At 53.3% G+C, this 25,700-nt stretch overlaps 1 protein-coding gene across 4 annotated transcripts in view; it reads right to left on the minus strand.

The window, feature by feature from the left end:
* Nucleotides 1–25,411, minus strand: part of ZMIZ1 (zinc finger MIZ-type containing 1) — a 225,645-nt gene extending 200,234 nt beyond the window's left edge. For 3 of the 4 annotated variants that reach the window (XM_036026757.1, XM_028513299.2, XM_036026758.1), the window contains exon 1: nt 25,084–25,409. The gene's annotated coding sequence lies outside the window, so the exon portion shown is untranslated. Of the gene's footprint in view, nt 1–25,083 lie in introns of all 4 variants that reach the window. The other variant, XM_036026759.1, reaches the window with a different exon arrangement.
* Between the last annotated feature and the right edge of the window lie 289 nt (nt 25,412–25,700).

A 25,700-nucleotide genomic window follows, 5' to 3' on the forward strand; every position in this document is an offset into this window, starting at 1 on the left:
GGCCTGTCCCCCTGCCACTGCCTCTCCCCAGGTCACCAGAGTCCCACTGTGCACGACCCCAGCCTGGCAGCAGTTGGGCTCAAATCCCGGCCCTGCTTCCTACGGGCTGTGTGTTTGAATGCCCGACTTCCCCTCTCTGCATCTCATCTGTCTGGTTCTCAAGTCACTAGAGGGTTAACCGAGATAACTGCGCAAAAATAATTTCAGTGTTGTCAAGTGCTCGCAATAGACCAGATTCTGGTCTAAGCTCTGTACTAGCATTAATTCCTTTATGCTTACAAGAACCCCCAAGGTACGGGTTTCTGCTACTAACCTCCCATTTTACAGATGAAGAAATTGAGGCACAGAGTAGCTGAGGTGTTTTTCTGAGGTTACCCAGCTGGTAAGCACAGGAGCTTGGTTTTGGCCCCAACAACTGGGCTCCCAAGGCCACGCACTAAGCACCATGCTCTGCTGCCTCCAGAGGACTTCTCCCTTTTCTGTACTGCTATGGGGGCCTAACCCTGTCAAATGCCTCATTTCCCCGTAAACTCCAGGATCATCATCCTTCTGGGACTATGAGTGCCCCTGACTAACAGGCCTTCCTCCCTGGTCTGCCTGGCAAACATGAACTGTTACACTAGCTCAAGAACTCCTTCCACTTCCCTCTGACTCTTGACACTTAGGTAGAAATGACCCACTCACTACTCCCCATGCACTAGGCTTCCATCAAAGCACCGAGAACCCACAAGGGCAGGGCCCGGTGGTGTCCTGGACCTAGCGAGGACTCAGTAAATGCTTGTGGAGTAGCTGAGGGAACCATGCGGTCAGGCCCAAAGGCCTCTGGCTTTGCCCATCAACCCAACCACATTGCCTGGGAAGTTTTTGGTAACTAGGCCCCAAAGAGGATTCCAGGATGAATGCCAAGGACTCTCTGGCAGCTCTTCTTCTTCACACTGCTGGGCAGGGGGTGGGGGACAGTTAGCATCCAGGGAGCCATGGGGAGGTGCCATGAAGACCACATATGTAGTGAGTACAAAAGCCCAAAGTGACAGAAATTGATAAAAACTTCACCGCACTGCTGACACCCCATATATCAAAGGCCCCAAATCTCATTCTCTGCTTGCCTCCAATTTCTATCAGAGCTTGCCAGCTGCACATTTATTGAGAAGTTTGTGATCTGACAGGCACTGTATTACCAACATTAATGATGCATCAGTCTCTAGAATTACTGAGGAAACAGTCCAATTGATTTTATTATTATCTTGAGTTCTTCACATTTCATTTCAGGCAGCTTGTTACCAGAGTTTTTGAGCAAGGACCAAAGTAAATAAAGGTGGCAGGACCAGGGCTGACCTCAGGTGGGAGAACCTGGGCTTGTCCTGGGACCCTCAGTGAGGGCCCTTCCATCCCATTCCTTCTCCTCTCTCTGACAGCAGAAGGGTCACTGAGATACCAGGTGGTACAGAATGCCACACTCAGTGCCCCTGTGGAGAGACACGCCAGGGACAGATCGAGTGCTTGGACCAAGCCTCCCATTCATGCTGCAAAGATGGAGGTGGCTGACAGGAGGCAGGAATAGCTGTTAATTGTCATCTGTCATCTGCCCCTTGGCTGGGGGAGGGGGCTGGCCCACATGGAACCCACAGGCAAATATGAGTTCATGCTCACACAAGCCTGGCCACCCTGCTGGCTACCCTGGGGCAAGTGGAAGACCTAAAAAAAGATGGAAGACATGTGTGGTGCCCACCTCCACACTGTCTCAGGCCACTTGGCCTCTTACCCACTGTCTCCCAGCCACATGAGAGTCCTTTCTGTTTCTAGAACATGCCAAGCTCTTTCCAGTGTCGAAACCCTCCTTTGCACAGGTTGTTCCCTCTGCCCTCAGGCTCTCCACCATCATCTCATGGCCCTCCTCGGAAAGGCTTCCTGCCTAAGCCCCCACACCCATCCCTTGTTATTCCCCATCCAGTGCCCTACTTGTTTCTTTCTGAACACTTATCATAATTTGTAAAAGGGGGCACTGATCGCCTTGTTGACCCACCTCCCCCCTTTAGCTCCCTGTAGACCGGCAGCTTACCTCTCCTGGTCACCATCATGGCCCCAGAGCCTCTCAGAGTGCCGCCCCCTCCCCGCAGGCCCGCACACCCATGTGAGGGTGTGGGTGAGTGCACGAGTCTGGCCTGCAGTAGGCAGGGGCTGATGGAGCCAGTTTCTGTCAACCCCTGAAGGCGGTGTTTAGGTCAAGGAGCTGTTAAGAACGTGGTCTGTTGTTTCAGTGCTGATTTTCCTCTTCCTACCTCTGACCTCCACATTAGAGGTTTGGTGAAGCCCTCTCCCTTCTAGTTCCTTGTACAAACATTTATCCATCAGGACTCATTTCCTTCCCTTCCTCTTCAAACCCATCCTCCACTCTCAGCTTCTTCCAGGAACTCTCTGCAGCAAGGCCAGTGGGAAGCAGAGGGCTTGAGGGCAGGCCAGAAGCCGGGTTCAAATACCTACCTTGCCATCCAAGCAGAGCATGTCATTAACTGTACCAAGTTCTGCCCAATTACCTCCCTACAACACAGGGATGAGAAGGCTCTGGCCCCTCCGTCTCACAGGGATCTCAGGAGATGGCTGTTTCAGCAACCATAAAGGATGTCTCCCTATGTGGCCATGCACAGTATGCCTACAGTGCCTCTAGTGCTATTGGCTGCCTCATTCAAACTGACCACAAGAACTGAGGTGCAGGAACTGCCCATAGCCATGAGACGTGGATCCCCAAAAGATTTGGAACATTGAAGACTAGACTTTAAGGAGAAGAGATCTACCACACCCTGAAGAATAACTGGGCACCTCACAGGGGCGTAGGGGCCCAGGGAGTATCTCTGGGTACAGGTCCCAAAGGGCCTTGTTCATGCAGAGCAATTTGTTAGGTGTGCTCCATTACCAAGGCAACAGACAGGTGTGAGGAGAGGACACGTCTGCCCTCAAAGAAGTCAGATAAAAAAGGCCTGATGATCCTTATCTGAGCAGACAAGTAAGCTGGACTCCAGAAAAGTTGAAATACCAGGGGAGAGCCAGTTAAGTTCTGAGAGTGGGATCAGCAGTGAACAAGGAAGTTCTGGAAGCTTGCGGGATGAACAGGTGGGCCTTGCAGGGGTGGTCTTCTAACTACTGGTATTATGGTTATTATTTGTATTATCTGGAATCAAATCAGAGTGTTTGACTTAATAGTGTTCTGATTTGAAAATGGATCTTTCCCCCCTGAAATAGGTATTTCAGCTATAATTTATTAATGAGCATTTATCGTGTGCCTGGCTCTATGCTAAGTGCTGACCATACATTACATTTCCTCCTCCTAACAAGGTCCATCATCCCCACTTTACACCCAGGAAAACTGAGCTGTTGAGAGGGGAAGTGGAATGCCTGAGGTCCTGCAGGTGAAATGCAGGATTTCAATCCAGCTGAACAGGGAGCTGAAGCAGCCCCTTCTGGCCTAAGTGTCCCAGGCCCCTGACCAGCATCCAGCCCCACTGCTTTCCCAAGAGGAAAGTGAGGCCCAGGGAGGCAGTGAACATGCCCTACTTCACCCAGTTATCCCAGGGTGGGGCAAAGACAACTAAGTCTACTGTTGACTTCACTTCGCTTAATTCTCATAATAACCCGGGATGTTAAGTACTACCTATTTCATGGCCAAGGAATCTAGTCTCCATAAAGCAAAAGGACTGCTGGGGGCAAATCGAGGGTTGGGGCCCAGGCTGTCTGGTCACCACTGTGCCACCAGCTCAAACTTTTGGGACCTGGTTCAAGCTGCGGGAAGAGCAGAGGCTGCCCGGCCCGAGCGTTCACAGCCTTCTGAGCCCTCACATGTCATCACTGGCAGGCTCTGCACCTGGCACACAATGCCAGCAGCCACAGTACACAGGCCCGGTTGTAGCCGGACTCACCCAGCTTGCCTATGCCCGGGGAAGCCAGGTCGGAAGACGGTTCCTTGGCATTTCTAGCAGGGCACTCTTACTCAATTAGGCCCTTTCTGTCCAAAGGGCAGCTGTGACGTGTGGAACGGGTCTGTGGTGTCAATATGAGCCCAGCATTGTACAGCTGGGGACACACAATGCCCTCGGTCGACTGTTTATTTATAAATCCACCCAGTGCTCACCACAGCCTTTACACTCAACTCTTTCCCAAAATGCAAATTGGCTTCTTCCTGTAAGTCAAACCGGCCTACTAAGCTGATAAAATCATCCCAAACGGGCTCTTTTATCTCCCCAATACAGAAAGCCCTCAGCACCCACACCTCCTAGAAAGAGGAAGCTGTCTTCATAGCACTTCATGGGGGCTGGCACAGTGAGAGGCCCTCCTCAAGGCATCCAGGGGCATGTGAGGGGGTCTACAGAGCACGATGGGAGAGAATGTTCTAGAATCAGAGACTTGTGTTCAAATCCTGCCTCTGACATGTTCTAGCTCTGTGGATTTAATTTCTCTGAGCACCACTCCATTTGTGCATATATGTTAAATGAGGATAAAAATCATCTCTTCCTCTTGAGGGTTCTTTGGAGAATTAAATGAGATAATGCACACAGATAATTAAATGAGATAATGGCACAGTGTGGAAACCCTAGTAAGTTACTCTTGCTCAGTCCCTTTGGCTTTTTGAGCCTTAGTCTCCCTGCTGTAAAGCCCCCAGGAGCCTTTGTCTTATTGGCTGGTAGCTCAGACCCTCAACTGCCTATATCATATTCAAAGAGCTTTGGGGATGCTATTTCCTGTACCCTGTCTCTTCACTCTCTGAAGGGCTCTTTTATCAGAAAATCAAAATCTGTTCTAAAAACACCCACCCCATCTTATAGAAAAGGGAGCTACCTGATCGCCCCTCTGCCAGCTGGTGTCGGGATTTCTAAACAGTCATAAGCATCACTTACAGGCACAAACCTTGTGCAAGGCTTGCCAGAGGGTGGGTGGAAGGAATCTGACAAGGGTTCATTGCTCACTTGATTAATAAGGGGCATCCAGGGAGTGGGTAGAAGTACAAGGAAATGGAAGTGGACCTAGAAGTTTCTGGACACCATTGGAACCTTTTGGTGGAGGTTCCAGAGCTTACAAGGAGGCGTCATGATGCTGCTGTGACAAGCAGGCTTGACAGGGAATGTGGAGCCCTGCCCACGGAAGGACGCCCAAGCCTCGGTCTCCTAGCAGGGAACACTGGCAGTGGTGTGAGAGGCACACTCACCACGTCTCTTAATACCTAGGGAGGCAGGGATCACCATGATCGACCCCTGTACAGAAAGCTGAGGCCTGAAGGAGGAGAGTGACTGGCACAGGATTTGTTGGTAATGGAACTCAGGTCCCCAGGCTCCCTCCAGTCTGGAGAGCTGAGGAGGCCAGCATCCATGAAATGGCCAAGCTACTGTGGCCACCAATTTTCCAGAATGGGCCACCAAGGCAGCTCACAAAGACCTTCCCTCAGTGTGCCCCACTTACTCCTTGTAGCAGCCAAGCACACAGGCTGGGGTGGGGATTGTTAAATCTCCCTATTTTGCAGGTTGAGGACAGAGGCTCAGGGCCATACCACCCTGTAAAGGAGCAGCCAGGTCAAGCCTGCACCCAGACCTTCAGAAACACCTGCTGCTTCTACCTCCTCCTCCTCCTCTCAGCATGAAGGGGCCAGGCTAGAGGAGCAGCCAGCCCCCCAGGCGCCACCCTTACCAAAGTTGGTTGGTCCTGAAGTACACCTGAGGGGCTCTACTCACCTCTGTAATTAACAGGGTTCTGATCTCCCCCTCGAATCCAGGCAGCCCCTTGCCACATGATTAATATCCTAAAATACTTTCCTTCCTACATCTAGTATAGGGTCTCTTCCTAACCCTGCCTTCCCTCTGGGGTCCCGGCTACCCTTGTAGACTGGGTCCAGATTACTTTCTTGAAACTACATGCACAGGCTGAACTCCCCCAGATCCCTAGGTGGGCACACTTCCTTTTCTTTGTTCAGGCCTTTCCATGTCCCAGAAGTGCCTTTCCTCTACCTCTTCTTTGCTTAGTTGTAGCTAAAGCCTCTTCCTCCAGGAGGTCCTGCCTGACCACTCTAGTCCATTCTCATCTCTCACTTGTTCCAAGTTCTCCTTGGAACTTCTTAGCCAATTTATGTGGCACTTTTAGTATGTATTGTTGCTGTTTTGCCAAGTAGCCAAGGCTTAATTTCCAATTTACGCTGCAAAACTCCTTGAAGTCAAGGTCTTGGTATTTGTTTAGCCATCCTTCCACTCAAGAAATTTTGTCTTAGTCTGTGCCCCCATGCTCTCATTACCATGCTAGGGGATACAAGAGGCAAGGTTCTGGCCTTGTAGAAGCTGCTCCAGTCTAGAAACAAGAAAATAAACAGGCAGCTGCCACCCAGCACAGTGGGGGCTGCAACAGAGAAAGCAGGAGGCAGTGGGAATGTTGCTCAGTCAGGTTCTTGGTCTCCATCGGGAGCCCTTGCCATGCCAAGCACAGGGCCCTGCCTCAAAAGCTGCTCCAGTGGGTCTCCTGACAGACTGAAATTGCAGGCAAGTGATTCGTCTGTCAGGTTCAAAGACAAAGGAGTGGGAGTGGTGGAAGCAGCTTGGGTAAGCGTTGGCCTCCAAGACTGGGCCTTACCAGCAAGCAGACAGGCGGGAGGAAGTGTTGGAATCCTGTGGCTTTGGGGGAGGCTGGTCCACTGTGATGGAAAAGGCAGGGGGAAATAGGGCTCAGCCCTATCTGGCAGTGTGTGAGGGAGTGCAGGAGACACAAGCAGCACTGGCTCCCTCAGAACGAGTGCCTCTCCAGCCTCAGCTCCCAAAATGTGTGTCGGCCTTGCAGGTGGGTGCCTTTTTGTTTTCTGTTTTTCTGAGCAGGCCTCTCCAGATGGGCCGGCGATGGGAAATGCACGAGTGCACACTGCTGGCTCTCAGCCTAGGGGGCCCTGGCCACTGTCTGCAACTCCGAACATCTCAGCAAATGGCTCCATTGTTCTCGCATCCTGAAGCCTTCTCTGGAGAAGGACAAGGGTTTCTAGAGAAATAAATAATAAGATCCCACATGCCAGTGTGGCCTCTGACCATACCCCCACTTCCAACTCCCTGTCACCCCAGCTTGTGTCCTTGGTCCCACACTCCAGGAGGGAGCAGAAGGCCCCTCACTGGCTACAGGCATATTTGGGCTGCTCACCTTGATCCTGACCTTCAAAAATCTCTTTGGAGCTGGAGCTCTCTTTGGTTCTTGAGCAATCTGGCCACAGCCATGGGGTGGGGAGAGATGTCCAGGCTACCATGGGTGACAAGGAAAACCTTTCCAACTGCAGTATCCCCATTACTGTCAGCAGCTTCCTTCCGCACTACTTCAGGGGCACCAGAAAAAAGCAGAGCGTCATGTGCACTGGGCCAGGAAGTCCCTGTCCTTCCTGAGCTTGTTCCGTCAACAAAATGGAAAATGGGTGAGCTGATGAGTGAGCATCTTCTAGGTCCCCACTTTTATTCCAACCACTCAGGCCTAAAGAAACAGCAATGAGGCCAGCACCAGAGCAGTGAAGCATGTTCAGAAGGCCGGATGGGAAAGAGCCAGGGTTGTCGATGGCTCCAGAAGCCTTAAAAGCTGGTAAAACGCTTAATCCTGCATAATGATTTACAAAGTGACAAGAAAAATAGACTTACTGTGACAGTTTGAAAGGAGAACCATATAAATAAAATTAGACTCAGGCTCATCGTATCTCTCTACAACCTGCCCCTGCAACCCGCCCCTAAATCAGGACTTGGGTGCACACACATGGGACACATTCACGTGAGCAAAAGGGAACCGGGGGCTGGGTTGGGTTCCAGTGGGAGAGGGACAAAGGAGGAGGAAGGTCTGGACTCTGGGAACAGCCAGTTGTTTCCCCACTCCAGGTGCAGCCCTCCAAAGCCCGGGGTTACCCCACGAACAGATGAAGAACACATCTGGCTGACATGCCCTATATGAGATTCCTTTGGGAAGCATGTAGCAAGCACCCCCAATTTCTGACTCCCGTCTGATCCAACACTTCAGTCCTAGGTTTCCTAGGCCCTGGATTTTCAGGGCCCAGAGAAGACCCCTGCTTCCTCTTGAGTGAGTCAGGGACTCTAAGAACACTGAGCCCAAAGCAGCTGAGAGGAAATCAGAGAAGACAAGAAACCCTCAGCCAAGTTCATCTCTGAGAAAGTGAGCGATGCTCCTGCCTGCAGTGCTGGGCTCACGGGTAGCATCTCCAGTTCTCTGTCAGTACTGCGGCCCTCGTTCTGCACTTACCCAAGTGCACAGGGAACAGTGGGCCCATCGGCTCCAGCTGTGTAGGGGGAGAATGACACAACATGCTGATGTTCTAGCCATGGACTGGAGGTGCTCTCCTCAGCAGCAATGAACCCACCAGCTGCTCTGGGCTCCGAGGCCACTGTCCACAGCTTCCAGTGCATCCCTGGTCACAGGAACTTCAGCCAGAAGCAGGGCTGGTAACTATGCCCATAGGGTTACTCATTTGTACCAACAGGCATGCATTTTTAAAAAATCAAGACAGGGTCACATGTAGGGAGAAAGAAACCAGATTCCCTTTAGTGGCTGTGGGGTCTAAAGCAACTTCACCCCTCTGAGCTCCAGCTTCCTTTTGGTTAAAAAGGGGTAATACCACCCACTTCTGAGGGCTATTGTGACAACCCTAAGACACCAGAGAACCTTGCCTGGTACACAATGGATGTTCCTAGGGATGTGAGCTTGGAGTCTGATGATGTGGAATGAAATTTTCATTTGCAGTGGGATAGCTAGGATAGGAGTTCTGATCTCAGTCAGACTGGCCCACTTACCCCATTTCCTGAGGAGCTGCCGAGGTTGAGGTAGAGAAATGATCATCAGGGATGGGTAGGACAGCAGTTAGGCAGGCCTGGGGACCCCAAGCCTCCAAAGCTTGTGCTCTGCTTCTAGCAAAGACTGGAGAGGCCAAGTCTAGGCAAGGTCTGTGGAGACTCTCAAGCATCCCTCCTTGTCATCCTCTGGCTGACACCCAGCAACTCCCAGCTCAGTGAAATGCTGTTCTGTACCTCTAACCAATGTAGCCCAAGGATGTGCCTAGGTAGGTCTGAACACCCATATTTACCCAACAGGGGTGGCCCTCCCTCCAAACTCCCCGAGCACCAAGGCAAGCTGGAGCCCATTTGCCTGCAGACTTGCCTAGTACATAGGCTATGTGTATGAGGCTCCAGCCCCTAGCCCTGCTCAGGGAGTCTTGCCTAAGAGGCTCTGCACATGCACCCTGGCCATGTTCTTGCTGCTGAGCCAGTTCTCCCAGCCTGAGGAGGGCGTGACATGGGCCCAGCAGATGTCCAGGTGGCCCCAGACCTCAGCAGCTTTAAGCAAAACAACTCAGGCTAAGAGGTGCTCCTGGCAACCAGGACTGATCCAAACAACCCTCTGGGTCTGACTTGAAATGGGGAGGGCAAAAGAAGGGGCCGAGGGCTCAGATTGTATATATGGGCAGCTGTGAGTCTGGGGCTGAAGTTACTCAAGTCTTTCTCAAAGTATGCAAGTCACTTCCAAGGCATCCACCTAGAATGCAAAGATAGGTAGGTAGGTAGGTAGGTAGGTAGATAGATTTCCAAACCACAAAACCTACCAATTCTATGTAAAGTGTAGCTGTCATTTATTCATTCACCTATTCTACAAGCATTTTGGAAGGTTTGCTGGATGCCAAATGTGGTGGCTGGGGTACCCTACAGGGAACTGTGGTCCTGCCTGATGAGGGTTTTAACAGCAGTCAGAAAACAGAGTTGGGGGAGCTGCGGCAAAGGCAGGAACTCCACTTCATCTGGCTGGTGCACAAGCATAAGCCAAGGCTTGAGCAGGGCTTTGCAGGATGCATAGGAGTTCACCAGGCACACAGAGCAGAGAACAGAATGTGCAAAGCACACACAAGTGAAAGTTCAGCTGGGGCCAGAGAACAACAGGCCCTGAGTGCCAGACTGTAGGTGGTAGGAAGTCATGAAGGAGTTTTAAGTAGAGCAGAGGAGGTAATAGGATCAGAGGAGCTTTTCATTAAGGTCACACTGGCAGCCAAGTGCAGGGAGGATAGGCGAGGGGAGGCTGGAGGCAGACACCTGAGGGAAGAAGGCCGCAGCATGGGGTAGGAAGGAGGGGTGGCTTTGAAAACATCTGGAAGGTGGAGTCTAGAGGCATCAGTTTGCTGTCTACATATTCTCAGAGGCCAGGTTCTGGGCAAGGCAGTGAGGACCTGGAAACCTGATGGCTGAGGCTGCAGATCTGGGGAGGAGTCAAGGGTGACTCCTGAGTTTTGGTTGGGGCGGCGGGCCAATGGCAGTCCTGCTCCTAGTCCTTCCAGTGGTTTTGTAAGAATCTGAGCATGCTGCCCTTCCTCAAAACACTTTGCCACCATCCACTAGAAATTTGTATGTACAACGTATGGGGACCACAATGTCAGTGCCCCCCAAGCTGTATGGTGTGCAACTGACACCATCACCCTTGGTGGTCCTGACAGACGCTGAGCCAGCCCTGGGAAGATGGAGTGCTGGGGTTCAGGCAGGAAGAAAAGGCAGAAAAAATCTAATACACAAAGCTAAAAAACACAACAAAGTAGAGAACAAGCAAAGCAGAATGTCTACTAACTCTTGCTGCATTTTGGATATGAGAAATCTGAACAAAATGAGAGGTGGCATTATCTACTATGTGGAATCCAAAAGGAAAAAAGGAGCTGCTCAAACCAGGTAAACAAAGGAAATGCAAAAATGCAAGTCAGTAGGCATCTGTTTAGAAAGATGAGGCCTGACCGAAAGTATAGAAAACCAGTTCTGGCCTTAAAGCTTACTAAAAACATTGATTTAAAAACAAAAACAAAAACAAAAAACAAATCCTATCTACTGAGCAAAGCTCCAGCAAGGGAACACAGCAGAGTGAAACCCATGTGCTGAGAAAACTGGAACTATCTGGATAGCTGAGGGTATCCATTCCATCACTCAGCTCTCAGAGCTTTAATGAACACCTTCTCTGCTCTGCCGTCTGGATACAGGCAAAAGATCCGCTGGTACCTTTGTGGAGCACACAGTCCAGTGGGGGAGAATACAGAGACCTGGCGGAGTACGGAGGGGGATACCTGAGAGCCCCCAGGTGGAGGCAATAACAAAACTGAGGCCTGCTGATAAGGAGGAGCTGTGAGTCTCAGGCCACTGTCCACACGATGAAGGCTAAAGCCCTGGTGACAGCTGGCAGGCCCTTGTGTAATGAAAGTGAGAACTTTGTGAGCAAAGGTAAGATAGACAACATTTGATCCTGGGGGACTGGAGTAGGAAGCCTCGCCTAGCCTGGAGGTAAAATTGCTCAAACAGACTTCCAGGAGAGAGTCCCAGCTAGAAGGGGCCTCAACGCACAGATGGGGAAACTGAGGGCAAAGAGAGACAAGGGCCTGACGAGGTCAGGAAGCTGATCTGTGTTCTACATGGCAAGTGGCCAGGGCCCCTTCCAGTGCCCAGAGCTGCCCTCGGGTGTTATTCAGCCCAACACCAGACTCACTGGGAGTGGTGACAGGCAAGGGAGGCACAGACGGATGGCTAGCTGGGTTGCTGGCCACTGGAAACTGCTTAGAATCAGAGGGGAGGTATTTCTCACACACAGAGCCAGATTCTCATTCTAAAAAGGTTCAGGCTTTCGTTTCCTGAAAAAGATGTTCACTGGGGCATCCTTCTGGCTGAGGCCCGAGCTCGCCTCCAGCTGGCAGTCCTAACAAGTGTTTTATTAGGCGCAAACTGCCTTCCCAGCCTTCACTCCTGGGAGCCCTGGGACGAGGGCACTCCCTGTGGATTTTACAGATGAGCAAGCAGGCCAGAGAGCCCCAGAGGTCTCTCATCCCAAGTCACTCTTCCTGGGCCTGATGAGGAAGGCTGACCACTCCTAAGTATCACACAGGACTCACATAGGGTGTTACCAGGCTGAGGCTTCTGCCCACTGAGGGTGGGGACTTGGCTCAGGGTCTGGCCCCATGCTGGGCAGATGAGACCCTTGGCCTCACCATTCTGAACCCTGCATGGCTGGTGTGGAGTCCCCTACATAGGCGTCACAGGGCTCTGGAGAATGCTGGCAGCTGGGTTGAGGTTTTGGGTTCGGCTAACGCTTGGCTTCTGAGCAATGAAGTGGAGAGAGAAGAGACATGACAACAGGCACTGTTCACCCACCCAGCTCTGCTGTCTGCCTCAGGCAGCCTTCAGGGCTGAGCGGGCAGCGTCCAGTGGAGGCAAGGTCCACCTGACAAACACTGGCTTCAGCCACCTCCAAGGTGAGGGGAGGAGAGACCCAGGGGCTTGTGCAAGCTCAGACCAGAGCAAGCTGGCCTGGCTTCTCCCCCAACTCACCTTCCTGCTTCCTCAGTGCCACCCTGGGAAGCAGAGCTTCCCTCTTTGTGCCTCTGCAGGCCATAAGAGTGCCAGTTTAGTTATCAAGGGCCACCTGGCTGCTGAAACTCTGGGATTCTGGAGTGGCCTGACTCAGGCAAGTATCTTCCTGGAGGAGAGAGGTGAACAAAATGGGCAGATGGAGGCCCAAAGAGGGCAGAGGGCCTGCCCGAGGTTTTGTAGGTTTGTCCCTCTTCCATATACACTAGGCCTAGCAGCCCAAGGAACCTAGCTCAGGGAACAAGGGATGGGAGATGCCCAAGCTGGCTAGAGTGGGAGAATCTGGTATTGTGTTGGCTTTGCAGTCAGCTTCCTTCCCTCTTTGGACCCCAGTTCCCTAATCTGGAAAATGAGGATGAGGAGAGGATGAGAAAGCTGGTTGCCCAGGTTCCTCCTGTTGCAACAGTCTGGGTATTTTTGGGTCTTCAAAGCCCTAGGAGGGGTCATACCAGGTTAAAACTAGGGCCACAAATTCAAGCCATGGTTCCATGCCAGAGTAACATCCTGCAGCGAGCTGGGTCAGACACCTGGGCAAGGGGTCTCAGGTGGGCTCCTAGAAACCTGTTTCCATCCTAGGTAATAGCTGGAAGAGTATGGGGCGGCCTAGCCAGAGCCAGGAGGTCAACAGCAGGGGCCTCAGGCTGGAGGAGGCAGCTGTCTCATAAGGACTCCAGGGGACATCTGCCTGCCCCTGGGCTAAGTGCTCCAGTGAGCACAGCCAAGAACATAAGGCTTGGAAGGTTTGTGACATTTGGATAGTAAGTCCCAGGCCAGCCTGCTGTCACAGACACAGGGGGACACTCCCTGTGTCTCACTCCAGCAAAGGGTTTCTGTTAAATGATAAGGCAGGGGCTGGGCATGGCTGATGGTCAGAATGCCTGGGTTTTAGCTCCAGCTCTGCCATGGACTTGCTCTGTGACTCTGGAGAGGCCTCTGTCCCTTTTGGGGTCAGACTCAGTAGCTAAGCGAGAGGGCTGGCTTGGATCATCTCCAAGGCCTTTCTGTGCCGACATTGTCATCACTGTGCAAGGTAATAAAACATTACACTCCTTGCCGCTGGGATGCTGTGCAGCATGCAGAGTGTTGGTCCTCCCCTCTGACTCCTGCAATAGCCCCAAGGGAGACTGTCAGGAGGAGGCAGTGCCACCAGTTCAGACTCCAAATCCAGTGCTCTTTGCAGACACTCCAGGTCTCTAGGGCCTCAGGACATGTAGTCAGGATGTTCCCTGAGACACTGGCAGAAATGTCTTAGTAAGGAGGTGCGTGGAGGCAGACAGGGAGGGAGCACTTACTCACAGCTCCCTGGTTCCCCTCCAAGCAAGAAGCCCCAGTTCCAGTGTCAGGTGAGCACGATGGAAGAGGGTAGGAAGGCAGCCCTCTTGAACCACCTGGCAGATACCAGGCCACATTCATTCCCTTGGACCCCAACGAGCCACTGTTGGACCTTCCCAGCCTACCTTCATGTTTCAAAACCTGGGTTACACAGTTTCCAGGTCAGGGCCTGCCAGCGTGGGAACCCAGCTCAGGCCAGAGCTTGGGCCAGAGCTCTCCCCAGGGTCTCCAGGCCACCTGGGCTCTTACCAAAGGTGGAGATAATAAGGGGAGAGAAGGCCACTCCCTCCAGGTGGCCCACTCTGCCCACTCCAGCCTTGGACTCAGTGTGGAAAGGAGAAGCCTCTGGGGATACATCCCTGACATGGGGTATGGAAGAGAGTTCCCAAGACCCGAGTTCACCATATTCCACATGGTCCTGAGATTATAGGTAGGGGGAGGCATCCTTCCAGGCTCCATAAAAGGTAGAATTTCCCAGGTAGGGGGGCTGCTGGAAAGCAGGGAGCAGCCTGTCCCTGGAGGTGTGCTAACCCACACCAGAAGATGCTCTGTGGATATGCTGTATAACAGGCATCAGATGAGGTAACCACCAAGCTCCTTTGCAATCTTGAGAATCAAAGGTCCCACGAATATCAGGAATAGGAGTATCTGGAGCCCCTGGGGGGTGGCAGAAAGTGGTGGGGTGGGGGATGAGGTCAGGAGAGTGGATATCATGCTGACCCAGACACCTCTAGGGAGCTGCCTAAGAGGGCAGCCATCCACCAGGCAGTAAGCTTCAAGAATTCTGGGGCCCACGAGTATCCCAACCCCCAAAGCAGTTCCACTCCTTCTGCCTGAAGAGATCAACCCTGCAGATGAAGCACAAGCAAAAATGAAGGTGTCAACTGGGTTGTGGTTGGTTGAAGGAATCAGCGTCCTTTTGCAGAAAATGAATCAATACTGAACTCACAGCTTCAAGGGAGCTCCTTTCACGGCCACGGCACCATCTCCAAACACCAGACAAAGAATAACACATGAGGTTTCCTCTCTTTTTTCAGGATCAGAAGCACAGGGGGTCCTGGAGCTCAGGGGGGCTGAGCAAAGCAGGGGGGCTGATGAACAAGGAGTCTCCTAACCCAATGCCGCACCAGCCACAAAGCCCACTCCTCAGAATTCCAGAAAGGCAGGGACACGATGACTGGGAGCCCGGGGGGTAAAGTGACTCCTGCATGGTCAGTCTGTGGGCCTGCCAGTGTGAGAACCCAGCTTGGGCCAGAGCTCTCCCCACGGCCCAGGTGTCTCCTGCTACTAACAGCAACACAACACCCCCAGCTAAGGGCTCACAGCTGATTTGTACCAGCACTCTCAAGTGCTTGTCTGCGTGCAGCACGGCCCACAAGGAGGAAACATTAACCAGAGCGGGGCACACAGGCAGTGTAGTCATCAGGGTTGAAATCAGCTTCCTGACACAGGGTTCAGTCCTAAACCAGTCCTGCCTAGCCTTGCTAGAGGAGGGAGTGGACATGAACTTCCTCCCTTCACCCTAATCCCTACTTAGCTCTTTGGGGGATGTTTACCTAACACTCTGGTCTCTCATAGAGGATGAGACTGAGCAGTCTCAGCAGTGAGGTTGACCAACCCAGGTGGCCAGCCCCTGGGGCCACCCTTGCCTTGTGCCAGGTCTGTGTCACAGGGGAAGACCACTGTTAGGGAACTTGGTTAGGTTCCCTCCCCTCCCGCAGCCTCAGTTTCCTCACTAGCATCCGCCAGAGTTATACACACAATGCATCCGTGGCTCAGGAGGGGGCACAAATGAGTTGGAATGAAAGGGTCTGTGGACAGGAGGTGGGGAAAGACAACACAACAGCCCTGTTCCACTCAAGAGCCAGAGTCATTTTAGACCTCAGAAGAAGGCCAATGTTCTTACACATTGGATGCTTGCAGGCATCCAAACTGATTGAAAGGTCTGAACAAGCCGTGGATCATTCCTCACTGCAGAAAAATACATGACTGCAAAGGTGTGCACGTAGGTTTAGGGGCTCACAGCCTTTGAAGGACAGGTTTAAGGCCCTTCCTACTGACAGCTGGAAGTCTTTGAGGCCCATATCTAGGGACATGGCAGAGGTGCCACCCCTCTGTCAAGCTGGCTTTGCTTTCGGAACTGCCCAACAACAAACATATCTGTGGTCTGGAGACAATAAAAGAAACAGAGGCCAGAGAAACTGATAGAGACCTTTAGAGGGCTTGAGTAGGGTAGGATCAAGAAGCAGTGCCAAGAAAGCACACTGGGGGAGGTTTCTCTCCACGTGGAAGCTGTCCTCATCCTTGCCGGCATGAGTGGTTCCCCAGGGAAGGTGGTCCTTAGGCAGGGAGACCATTCTCTGGACAGCACCATGGACGCCAGAGCTGGAAGGGACTATCCAGCTTGGCATTTCCCAAGATGTTCCACTGCTATCTTCAATAGTTATTTTGCATTAGAAAGGGAGGTGGGAGGAGTGTACTAGAGTTTGGGAAACCCTAGGTGAGGCAAAGGGTTGGCAATTTCCCAGGAGAGGGAAGGTGTGATCTGCAGTCCTTCCTTTTGTGGACTGGTGTTCCTGAGAACCCACTTTGGGAAACCTTCATGTGGTCTCAGCTCATGATTTTCAGATCAGGAGACTGAGGCAGAGGTGGGGTCTGTGACAAGTCTAAGGTCCCACCATTAGCTCCAGTTCACAGTGATGCTACACAATAGTTTATGGCTGACAAGGCCCGGTCCCTCCATGCCCTCCTCTGCTCCACTAAGGAAAAGACTGAGAGGGAGGTAGGTATTATCACTAGCCTTAACTTACAGGTACAGGTAGGAAAGCAAGGTTCTGAGGCAGGAACCCAGACATGCAAATCTCCACCTTCCAATGACCCCTCTAGGCTCTCTAAGGGAAATGGGCTTCACAGGTAGGCTTAACTGAACTTGGGTTTTCAGGGGAGGGAGAAGTAGAGGGGGGTATGTTTCAGCTCTCAGAGATAACTTGCCAGCCCTTTCTGCTACAAAGGGGAAACTGTGAATAATGGCAGGGGCTGGCGGGGGCTGGAAGCCTGTATCCCAAGCCTGGCTTTAGTTGGTCCTGAGATGCCAGGTGGCCTTGGGCAGTCTACCTGACCCGAGTCCTCATCTGTAAGTTGGAGATAATACAGTGCTAACACCTGCATGAGAGCAATGGTCACGACCATGACTGAGGCTATCATTTCTTGAATATCTGCTATGTGCAAGGCCCTGTCTGTACTCCATCTTCTCAACCTGTGGGGAAGGCTGTGTGTTATTTTTACATTATTAGCAAGTCTGTTTTGCAGATGTGGAGACCCAAGTTGGAGATGCTAAACATAACTTTCTCAGAGTCACAGAAATCACAATGGGTGAAGCTGAGAGTTGAACCCAGGAAGTCTAAGAGGAGCCTAAAACAAATTAGTTGCCCAAGAAATTCTGGCTGTTGTGATATTGACAGTAGACTCTGGCAAGTTGTTTTCAAGATGTTAACAACAGCAGGAGCCCTGAAGCACATCACTGGGAACTTCAATTCCTCCCCACCCTGACCACTCAGCACCCCCTTGCTGAGATACCCAGGTGCAGGAGATCTATCTCACTGTGTGACCTTCGGCCAGTCCCTTCCAAGGTTGGACAGAGACCCTCCAAGGGCCCTCCCCACTTGCAAAGGCCAAGTAAGTGTTTCAGGACCCTTCTCCAGGTCTTTGGACCCAGTCTGCCCATCAGCCAGGGTGCTGGCTTGTCGGAGCCGTCTGCCTTGTTCCCCAGCTTTAGCCAAATTCACCAGGGAGCTGGGTAGGAGTTTGGGCTACAGCCAACAGACTGAGCAAGGGCCAGGTACCCGGCATCTCCGCCCCTGTCCTGTCCTGAGCCCACTGGCTATTCCTCACATGCTGCCACCTGGGCCTGAAGCAGGTGACTCCCAGGGTTCCTGAAAGAGTGCTCCTTCCCTGCTTTTCCATCTGTGGATGAAGTGATGGTAGGAACAAAAGCAGCAGGGGCCACTATCCCTGCAGAGGATGAAAACAGCACTTGGAGGGCTGAGTGGGGGTGGGGGCAGGCTAGGAAGAGGCCTGGGCAGATGGGACACCTTGTGCCCTCCCTAGAGGGTTTAAGTTTTACTTCCCTTAAATCTGCAATGCAATCAATATACTGTTACGTTTCAAAAATGTGCCGAGATTCTGGGTTGTATCTGGGGCTACTGCTGAAAACGTCCTTTATTTCTTACCCTGAGAGTTCAGAAACAAGCCCTGCCCTCCAGGTTCAGCTGGCCCTTCCCAAGTCAAAGACGAACAGCATTTATTTATGAACTCTGTAGGGTGGCTGGCAGAGCTGCGCCTGGCCAGCAGTAAATGCTCAATAAATGTTTAATAAACTAATGGGCTGAAGAACGGGGTTCCGGACCTGGCTCTGTCACCAATTTGCTGCTGTCCTTGTATATGGCCAATTGTTTCCACAGTTGAGTGTCTTGGGTGAGAAAAGGAAAGGTCAGACTAGGTAACCCCTGTAGCCCCCAATTCTACACCACATTCTTAGAGGGGCAACACAGAGCCAAGGAGCTTCCGGAGTGGGAGAAGGTTTCAGACGTCTCTTCCCAATGCTGCAAAGCAAAAAGGAGGACAGGCTATAACTGCTGGTTGGGACTCCCCAGGGCAGGGGTTGGGAAGGCAGTACGGCCACCCCTCCCCCCACGCTGCCACAAGCCCAGCATCTGTGGGTGGATGACTAGAGTTGTTGGGAAATGGGAATGGAGGAAGGGCAGGGAAAGGATGGCAGTGAGTGCAGTTCCCATTAAAACCAGACACCAAAATATGATTTTGGAAGAGCCACTGAAAAGTACAAAGAGATTATATTTTAAGAGACCACCCCCCCAATCAGAATAGCTTTGCCATTTTTTGGCAAAGCAATCATCTGCATGGAATTGGACCCCCGAGAGATCAAGAATCTGGGAAAGGTTGGTGGGAGAAGAGGGAGAAAGCCCCCATGCCTGGGCGAGGCAGACATCTGTCTTCTGCAGACACCCTGGCCAGCAGACAGAATCCTAGGGGCCCCAGAATTCGTGTGTGTGTGTGTGTGTGTGTGTGTGTGACAGAGAGAGAGAGAGAGAGGGAGATAGAGAGAGGGAGAGGGAGAGAGATGTTTGTAATAGGTAATGCCAGCTGGGGAGCAGGCTTCAGGACAAATGAAGCCCCTAGCCCCTATTTCTGGGGAATATGCATCTGGAGGGTTCACTAGCCCTTGGGCAATTCTAGACCTGTCCTGAAATCTCCAAGGACAAAGATCACAAAGTCAGACCACCACAAGTCTCTGATACCCTGCCAACACCAGTCATTGAGGCTCCAGACCAGGAAGCCTCAGTTTCCCTATCTGTCCAGTGAAGGGTTGAAGCGGATGATCTCTAAGGGCCATGCTAGCTCTGACAGCCTGTGGTGCTAAGATTGTACAGAAAAGCATACGACCTACTGTCACACATGCCCCCACCCCAGAGACCTGGGAAGGCAGTCCCTAGTCCCCACGCCGTCTGTCCTCAACAGCCTGCCATGGCTGAAACCTTCAAGTGGTTACAATTACAGCCAGGCTAACAGGATTAGGGGCGCATTGAAATCTAAGAAATCTAATTAGCTCAGACACCCTGGCCTCCCCCAGCATGATCCTGTAGTAACCTCAGCAGCTGGGCCTGACAGGTGGGGCCCGGGGTGCTCCCAGGCTACAGTCATTACCTGTGCAGGTGTGCCAAACTGGGCCAAGCTTCCTGGGGAGATGCCAGGTCAGCCCGCCCAGCTGCTCCCTGCTCTGGACCCCACCTGATGCAGTCTTGTCCTGAGGTGACGCTCAGATGAGCTTCAGAAAATCAGGCATAGGTCCTGGGCAGCAGGTAAGCTGCGTAGGGTGCAGAAGGAACCCGGAGGCTTCCATAGGGCAGCTACCCCACTGGGTCTGGGCACTGACTCAGCCCGAGGAGGGGCAGGCTGAGTCAATGTCTGTATCTATAGAAACCATCACAGTTCAGGGAAAAGCCTTGGGCCGCACAGGAACCTGGGGCCTACAAGCAGTTCTGCTTCCTGCTCCAGGGCCAGGGATGGTGGTGAAGGCCAATGCACAAACATGTACACCCAGGAAGTCATGACAGGATTTGGGGTTCAAAGCAAGTTCAGGGGCACAGCTGCTGGTGGGGTGGGCTATGTGCTGCCAAAAGTGGGAGAAGGGACAGGTGAGGCTCACCCGTACCTTTCCTGGGGACAGCTGCTCCTCCTTAACCTCAAGCCCCCACCCCTATTTTTGGGATCCACACCAGCTCCGGCATAGTACCCTGTCCAGTTGGTGGATGGGAAGGTGACAGCACGGAGTGCTGGCCTCTGGAAGGCCTAAAGCTGAGTCCTGGCTTAGCCACAGACGTGTCACCTCTGCCAATCTGTTTTCTTCTCTGAGCAATGGGAGTAACTGCAAACAGAACCTAACTTACACTGTTACTATTAGAGTTAGCCGAATTTGGAAAGTGCTTTCAAATCCACCAAGTGCCACACAAAGGCGAGGGGCCGTGATTATTAATGTCATCGTGTGCCCCATGGCAGGCAGCCAGCTGGTAGTGGTTAATTATTTATTTGGACTGATCTTCCTGCCCTGAATGGACTGTAAACTCCGAAGGAGCAGGAACTGTCTTACACATTTCTGGATCTCTTGCTGGCCACAGGCTTCACACTGTAGACTCTTAGGAAATATCTGTGGCATCCATGCTGGGCCCCTGACCGAACCCCACCTGCTGCTATGCATCCCCTTCCTTCTCTTCATACCTGATCCAAGGATGGAAAGTGCCAAGAGGCAAAGTCAGCACACAAAGACAGAGGACAGAAAGCAGACCCTACTCCACTCCCCACAGGTCACTCCCAATAAGGCTGGAAATAGCCACTTGGAGGGTGTCCCGAGTGGCTCTCCTGGACACTGATCTTGAATCTGTGATCATTCAGGAAAGAACAAATCTGTGGTCTGGAGGGCCCCCAGATCCTCAAGGCCAGAGTGAGAGTCAGGAGAGGTTGATTTCCAGAAGGTACACCATGTAGTAGAGCATGCTAACAGCCAGACCTGTCCATTAAAGGCAGGGGCTGCCCATAGGAGGTGAGCACCATGTCATGGAGGCATGCAAGCCAAGGTTAGACAATAAACTGTCAGGCAGGTAGGCTTGGATAGAAGAGCAGCATCTGGAAAATGCTTCTAGCATCCCAATCTAATCCTTTTGTGCTCCATCCACACTGTGCCCAGTGCCTACCAGGCCTTTGGAAGATACATGCCCAGGGCTCTTGTGACAACATCTGTTTCATCTTCACAGCAATCAAGTAGATGAGAGATTTTGCCTTTGGATCCATTTTACAGATGAGGAGACTGAGGCCCAGCAGAGCGAAACTACTGGCCCAAAGGAGCCAGCCATCTACAGCCGCCTGACACCTCCTCCCCATCTCCTCAGGTAATGGAGAAGATCCACATAATCATGAATTTTTGGACTCTTTTTCCAAAGCCTGTGCCTGGGACTGGTTCTTTTCAGCCACCCTGTATCCTCCCAGAGGGGAGGACCCAACCTCAGAACCATCCGTGGAGCTTACAGCCCAGTCAGGCTCTGCCTCCCTTCATCCTTTCGGGCTCTAGGGACAAAGAGCACCGCCCACCAGGGCGTGGGCTGAGGCCACTGTGTCCTGCAGAGAAACCAGAGTAGTCACCAGGCAAGACTACAGCAGTGTCCAGGGTAATTACAGCAGCCTAGCCTTTGTTGTCCACACAAAACCTAAGGAACCTCATAAAGATGAGGTAGGGACAGGAGCCAGGCAAGGGCTCCCGGGAGCAAAGTTATGAATGAAAACGTATGGGACCCAGTCATGGCCTGGCAGGCCCTGCTTCCTGGTTCCATGACAAAGTGCCCAGAGAAGCTTCCGGAAATTAACTTGTTGGTTCCCGAATTTCTTATAGCAACATCTCTCCCTGAGGTTGGGATCACAGTTGCCTATTGGACCCTGGCCAAGGCCAGAGAAGTTAGTATCAGCGGCTTCACACATGGGTACTCTTACGACAAAACTCTCAGGACACAGGAGGCCTCAAAGTGTCTTCCTTCCTAATCCACCATCTCTGTCAACTAGGAAAAAAAATTAGGTCTGCAGCTCTTCTTAGTTGGGTCCTTCCCTCTGCAATCTTCCAGGATGAGTTGACAATGGACACCTGGCCTGTTGGGGCACATCTCTGGGCACCAGAAATGGCGATAATGTTGTGTGACTGTTGCTATGGAAGTGTGTGTGTGTGTGTGTGTGTGTGTGAGAGAGAGAGAGAGAGAGAGAGAGAGAGAGAGAGAGAGGAACCAGGTTTTGTGGCAAACCCCACAGTCTCTGGACTTTTCTTCACTTTGCTCCTGGCTGTAAAGAGCAGGATCCTCCTTCCCTCTTTCCTTAGAAGAAAAAAAGGGACATTTTGTCCCCACAAAGAAGCCAGCAATCCTTTTCTGCACAGACAGGGCTAGTTAATCAAAATTTCTCATAAGTCCAGCAATGCCTTATTAGCAACCCTTCTGTGAGCCATACGCTGAATGCTTCAAAACTCAATCCAAAAACCATTTGAAACTTTTGAAATACTGCTCCACCCCCCACCCCAAGTCACTGCCACCAACTCTCAGAGGTCTAACATTTGGAGATTTACATGTGAAAACAGCATTTCATAACCTCATGACTTGGGACAAGGAGATGCTTCTGTCCTTTTGGGAAAAACAAAACTCAACCAAAATCATAAAACTCAGAAGAAAACACCATCTCCCTCCAAATGCATTCCCTTGGCCCCAAGTTACACGTGCTCTGTGGCAGATACAGCTTCAATGTGTCTTTTGTTTGATGCTGGTGTTTCAACATCCTCAACTTGAATTAAGAAAGGTCAGCACAAGGCTTGGGGCATTCATAAACCACATCACCAGGGCCAGGCAGTGAGCAAGCAAGGGGCCAGGAATTCCCCCCACTATGGACCCCCTCCAAAAGCAACCAGGACAGAGAAAGTTAGGGACTTGCTCCCTCTTCTAAACTTCACAGAGCTTACAAGCAACTTTTAAACTCCCCAGACCATACGAACGCCAGTGAAGGCAAGTTGGAGTTTGTCACCAGCCAAGCTGCCCACTCTGCTGTCATAGTGCCTGCCTCTTTATTTCCACCTTAAAAAACAAAGACAAAAACAAGAAAAAAAAAACAAAAATAAGCAAAGCCAGGCACCTCTGGGAACAGCCTCTGGCCTCCTGCCCTGACCTGTGTAACCAGCCTGTCCTCACACCCACAGGGAGGAGGAGACAGCACTGGCCAGCCCTCTGGTCCACCAGGCCATGTCCCGGGGGTTGCAGCAGAGGGACAAACTGTTGCTCAAGAAAGTCCTCCAGAAAACCCTTGGCACCAAAAGGCAGCTGCGGGTGGCTCCTACCCAGCACCAAGCCAGGGGCTTCCACAGGAGGCTTCCCACTGACCTTTTAAATCTGTAGGGTTGGGTCTTACTCTCCCATGCCCTGAGCAGTCTACCCAGGGGGCTCCAAATGACCGTGGCAGAGCAGAGAGGAGGAAAAGGCTGGCGGAGCAGTGCCCTCACTCTGCCAGCCCAGCCGCCAGCTTCTTGGAGGACCTCTGAGAGAACATTTGTTTGGGCTGCCAAGTTAAATCTTCCTCCCTCATGTCAGGGCATTGGAAAAGCAGTCAGGGGAGAGGAGAAGGGGGAGAGCGGGGGAAGGAGCAGCGGGAGGGAGGGAGGAAGGGAGGCAGGCGAGCAAGCTCTCGGAGCCCCAGTTACTCGGGCACTGTCTGCCCTGGAAGCTGGCACTTCCCAGGAAGGCGCAGCCGGGACTCCGGACACCCAAGTAGGGGGCCCAGTGGCCAAGCCTCTGGGGTCCGTCACCGGGTGCCAGACGCCCTTGGCTCGCACCCAGGGAGTGGCTCTCGCTCTGTGCCCCGCCGGAGGGGCGAGGTGGTAAGAGAAGCAGAAGAAGAAAAAGTTTGCAGCAGGTAGAGGGGGAAAGCCTGTTGGCCCCGCCGCAGGGCTGTCCCTCAGGGACGGGTGGAGGGCCCCCGGCCCGCTGCCCTGGCGCGCTCCCGTCCGGGTTGTTTACATTCCTGGAGTGTCTTTAAAACCCGGGGCTGAGGCCGGCTCCCGGCCTTCTCCGGCGGTTCCGGGGCAGTCTCCCGTGAAAATCTGCTGGCGCACAATGGCCGGGAAGGCTGCCGCCCCTCGCCCGCGCCCCCGCTGCTCCGGGGCGGGGATCCTGCTCTCCACACTGGGCCTTCTCCCAGCCCGGCTGGCTTCCTGGACAGATGTCCCCGGCGAGGGGGCGACGAGCGCCCGCTGCCTGCGCCCCAGACGCCGAGGCCGCGCTCCCCACTGTTTTCTCCCCAACCTAGACACCAGGAATGTGAAACAAGCTTCCAGAGCCCGAATTCCACCCCAGTTCCAGCCCCAGCCCAGCTCGGCACCCCAGCATCCTCCCCGGCCGACCTCCCACTCCCCCGGGGCCGCCGCCGGAGGAGAGGAGGAAGAAAGAACACGGGGAAATTACTTTCGTATTTGCAACGCGCGCGCGCACACACGCACATCTTCCCTCCTGGCTCGGCTGCTGGCCGGGGCAACCCCGTCCAGGCGTTGCCCTTAATGCCCCTTCGGTTTCTAAAGACCTACAGGAAGCGCCTACACACACCCCTCGACGTTCCCCGATATTACGGTGCGCGGAGTCTCCCCAGGCAATTCACACACAAACAACTTAACCGCACCCCCCCACTTCCCATTTACAAAAGTGTGTGTTTTCCCTGTAAATTCAGATGCACAAGTTAACGCCACCATCCCTTGCCACCCCGAAATCCGGCGCCTTCCTTTCCTGGCTGTTTTCACACACAGGCACAAAACTTCGAGTCTCCCCAAAAGAGGAGAGGGAGACGGAGGGGGTCCTAGCCCGGTCCTTTCCTCCCTCCCGCCTCTCCAAATCCGTGTCCTGTCCGGCCCGCGGTGTACAGAACTAAAGCTGGAGGCGCACCGGCAGGAGGCGGGCACCAGGTCCGCGCACGCACAGCCTTACTCAAGCCCCGCACAGCCTTACTCAAGCCCCGCACACCCGACGAGCCCCGGCCCCCGCGCGCAGCCCAAGCCGGCTTCGCGCAGCCTGGCGTTCGCCGGTCGCCTGGGCCTCGGCCCCCGGCCGCCACGGAGGAGCGCAGCGGAGCCAGGTTGCCTGCCGCTCGCCCTGCTCTCTTCTGGCCCCAGCAGACCCTTAAACGGAAAAGCCCCAAGCATCCGACGCCCCACGCTCGCACCCCTGGAGTACGCGGGGAGCCGGAGGAAGGCCCGGGGCCACCGGGCGCCCTGGTCTGGCTTCAAACTTACCAGGCACTGCGAGCGCCGCTGCCGCCGCTTGAGGACGCGCCGCTGCCGCCTCCGCCACCGGCGGGCAGGGCCGGCTCCGGCCCGGAGGAGCGCTGCGAGGGCGCCGAGATCAGCTCCGCTCTGGCTCTTGCTCCGCGCGGACCTGGGCTGGGGTCACCGCGCTGCGCCGGCGCTGCTCTACAGCTCGGCCGCCCGATCTCCGATCGCCCGCTCGCCTCCCGGCCGCTAGCTCTCCTGGGCGCCTGCCGCCGCTCGCTTTTTTAATGTCCACAGACAGTGAAAAGGAACTCGGCGTTAGGGGGTGAGTAAGTGAATCAACTCGCCCGGAGCCGAGCAAGTTGAAGTGTCAGATTACATTGGCTATTCTATTTCCAAAGGGCCCCGCGCCGCCGGCCGCCCGCAAAAGCCGGTGAGGAGTGAAACGCGGAGCGGAGCGCGGAGCCACCGATGCCTCCGGCGCTTGGCTCTGCTCGCGCGCTCTCCGCGCACTCGCCTCTCTTTCCTTTTCCTTTTCTCCTTTCTTCACCTCGCCTTTCCCTTCTTTTGCCTTCTTTCTTTCTTGCTTCGCGGCCTGAGCCCTCTTCAAGTGTTTCCCCTCTCTGGCTCTGATGGGCTGT

This window comes from Phyllostomus discolor, chromosome 5 (genome assembly GCF_004126475.2).
Source record: "Phyllostomus discolor isolate MPI-MPIP mPhyDis1 chromosome 5, mPhyDis1.pri.v3, whole genome shotgun sequence".
In the NCBI taxonomy this organism is placed as follows: Eukaryota; Metazoa; Chordata; class Mammalia; order Chiroptera; family Phyllostomidae; genus Phyllostomus; species Phyllostomus discolor.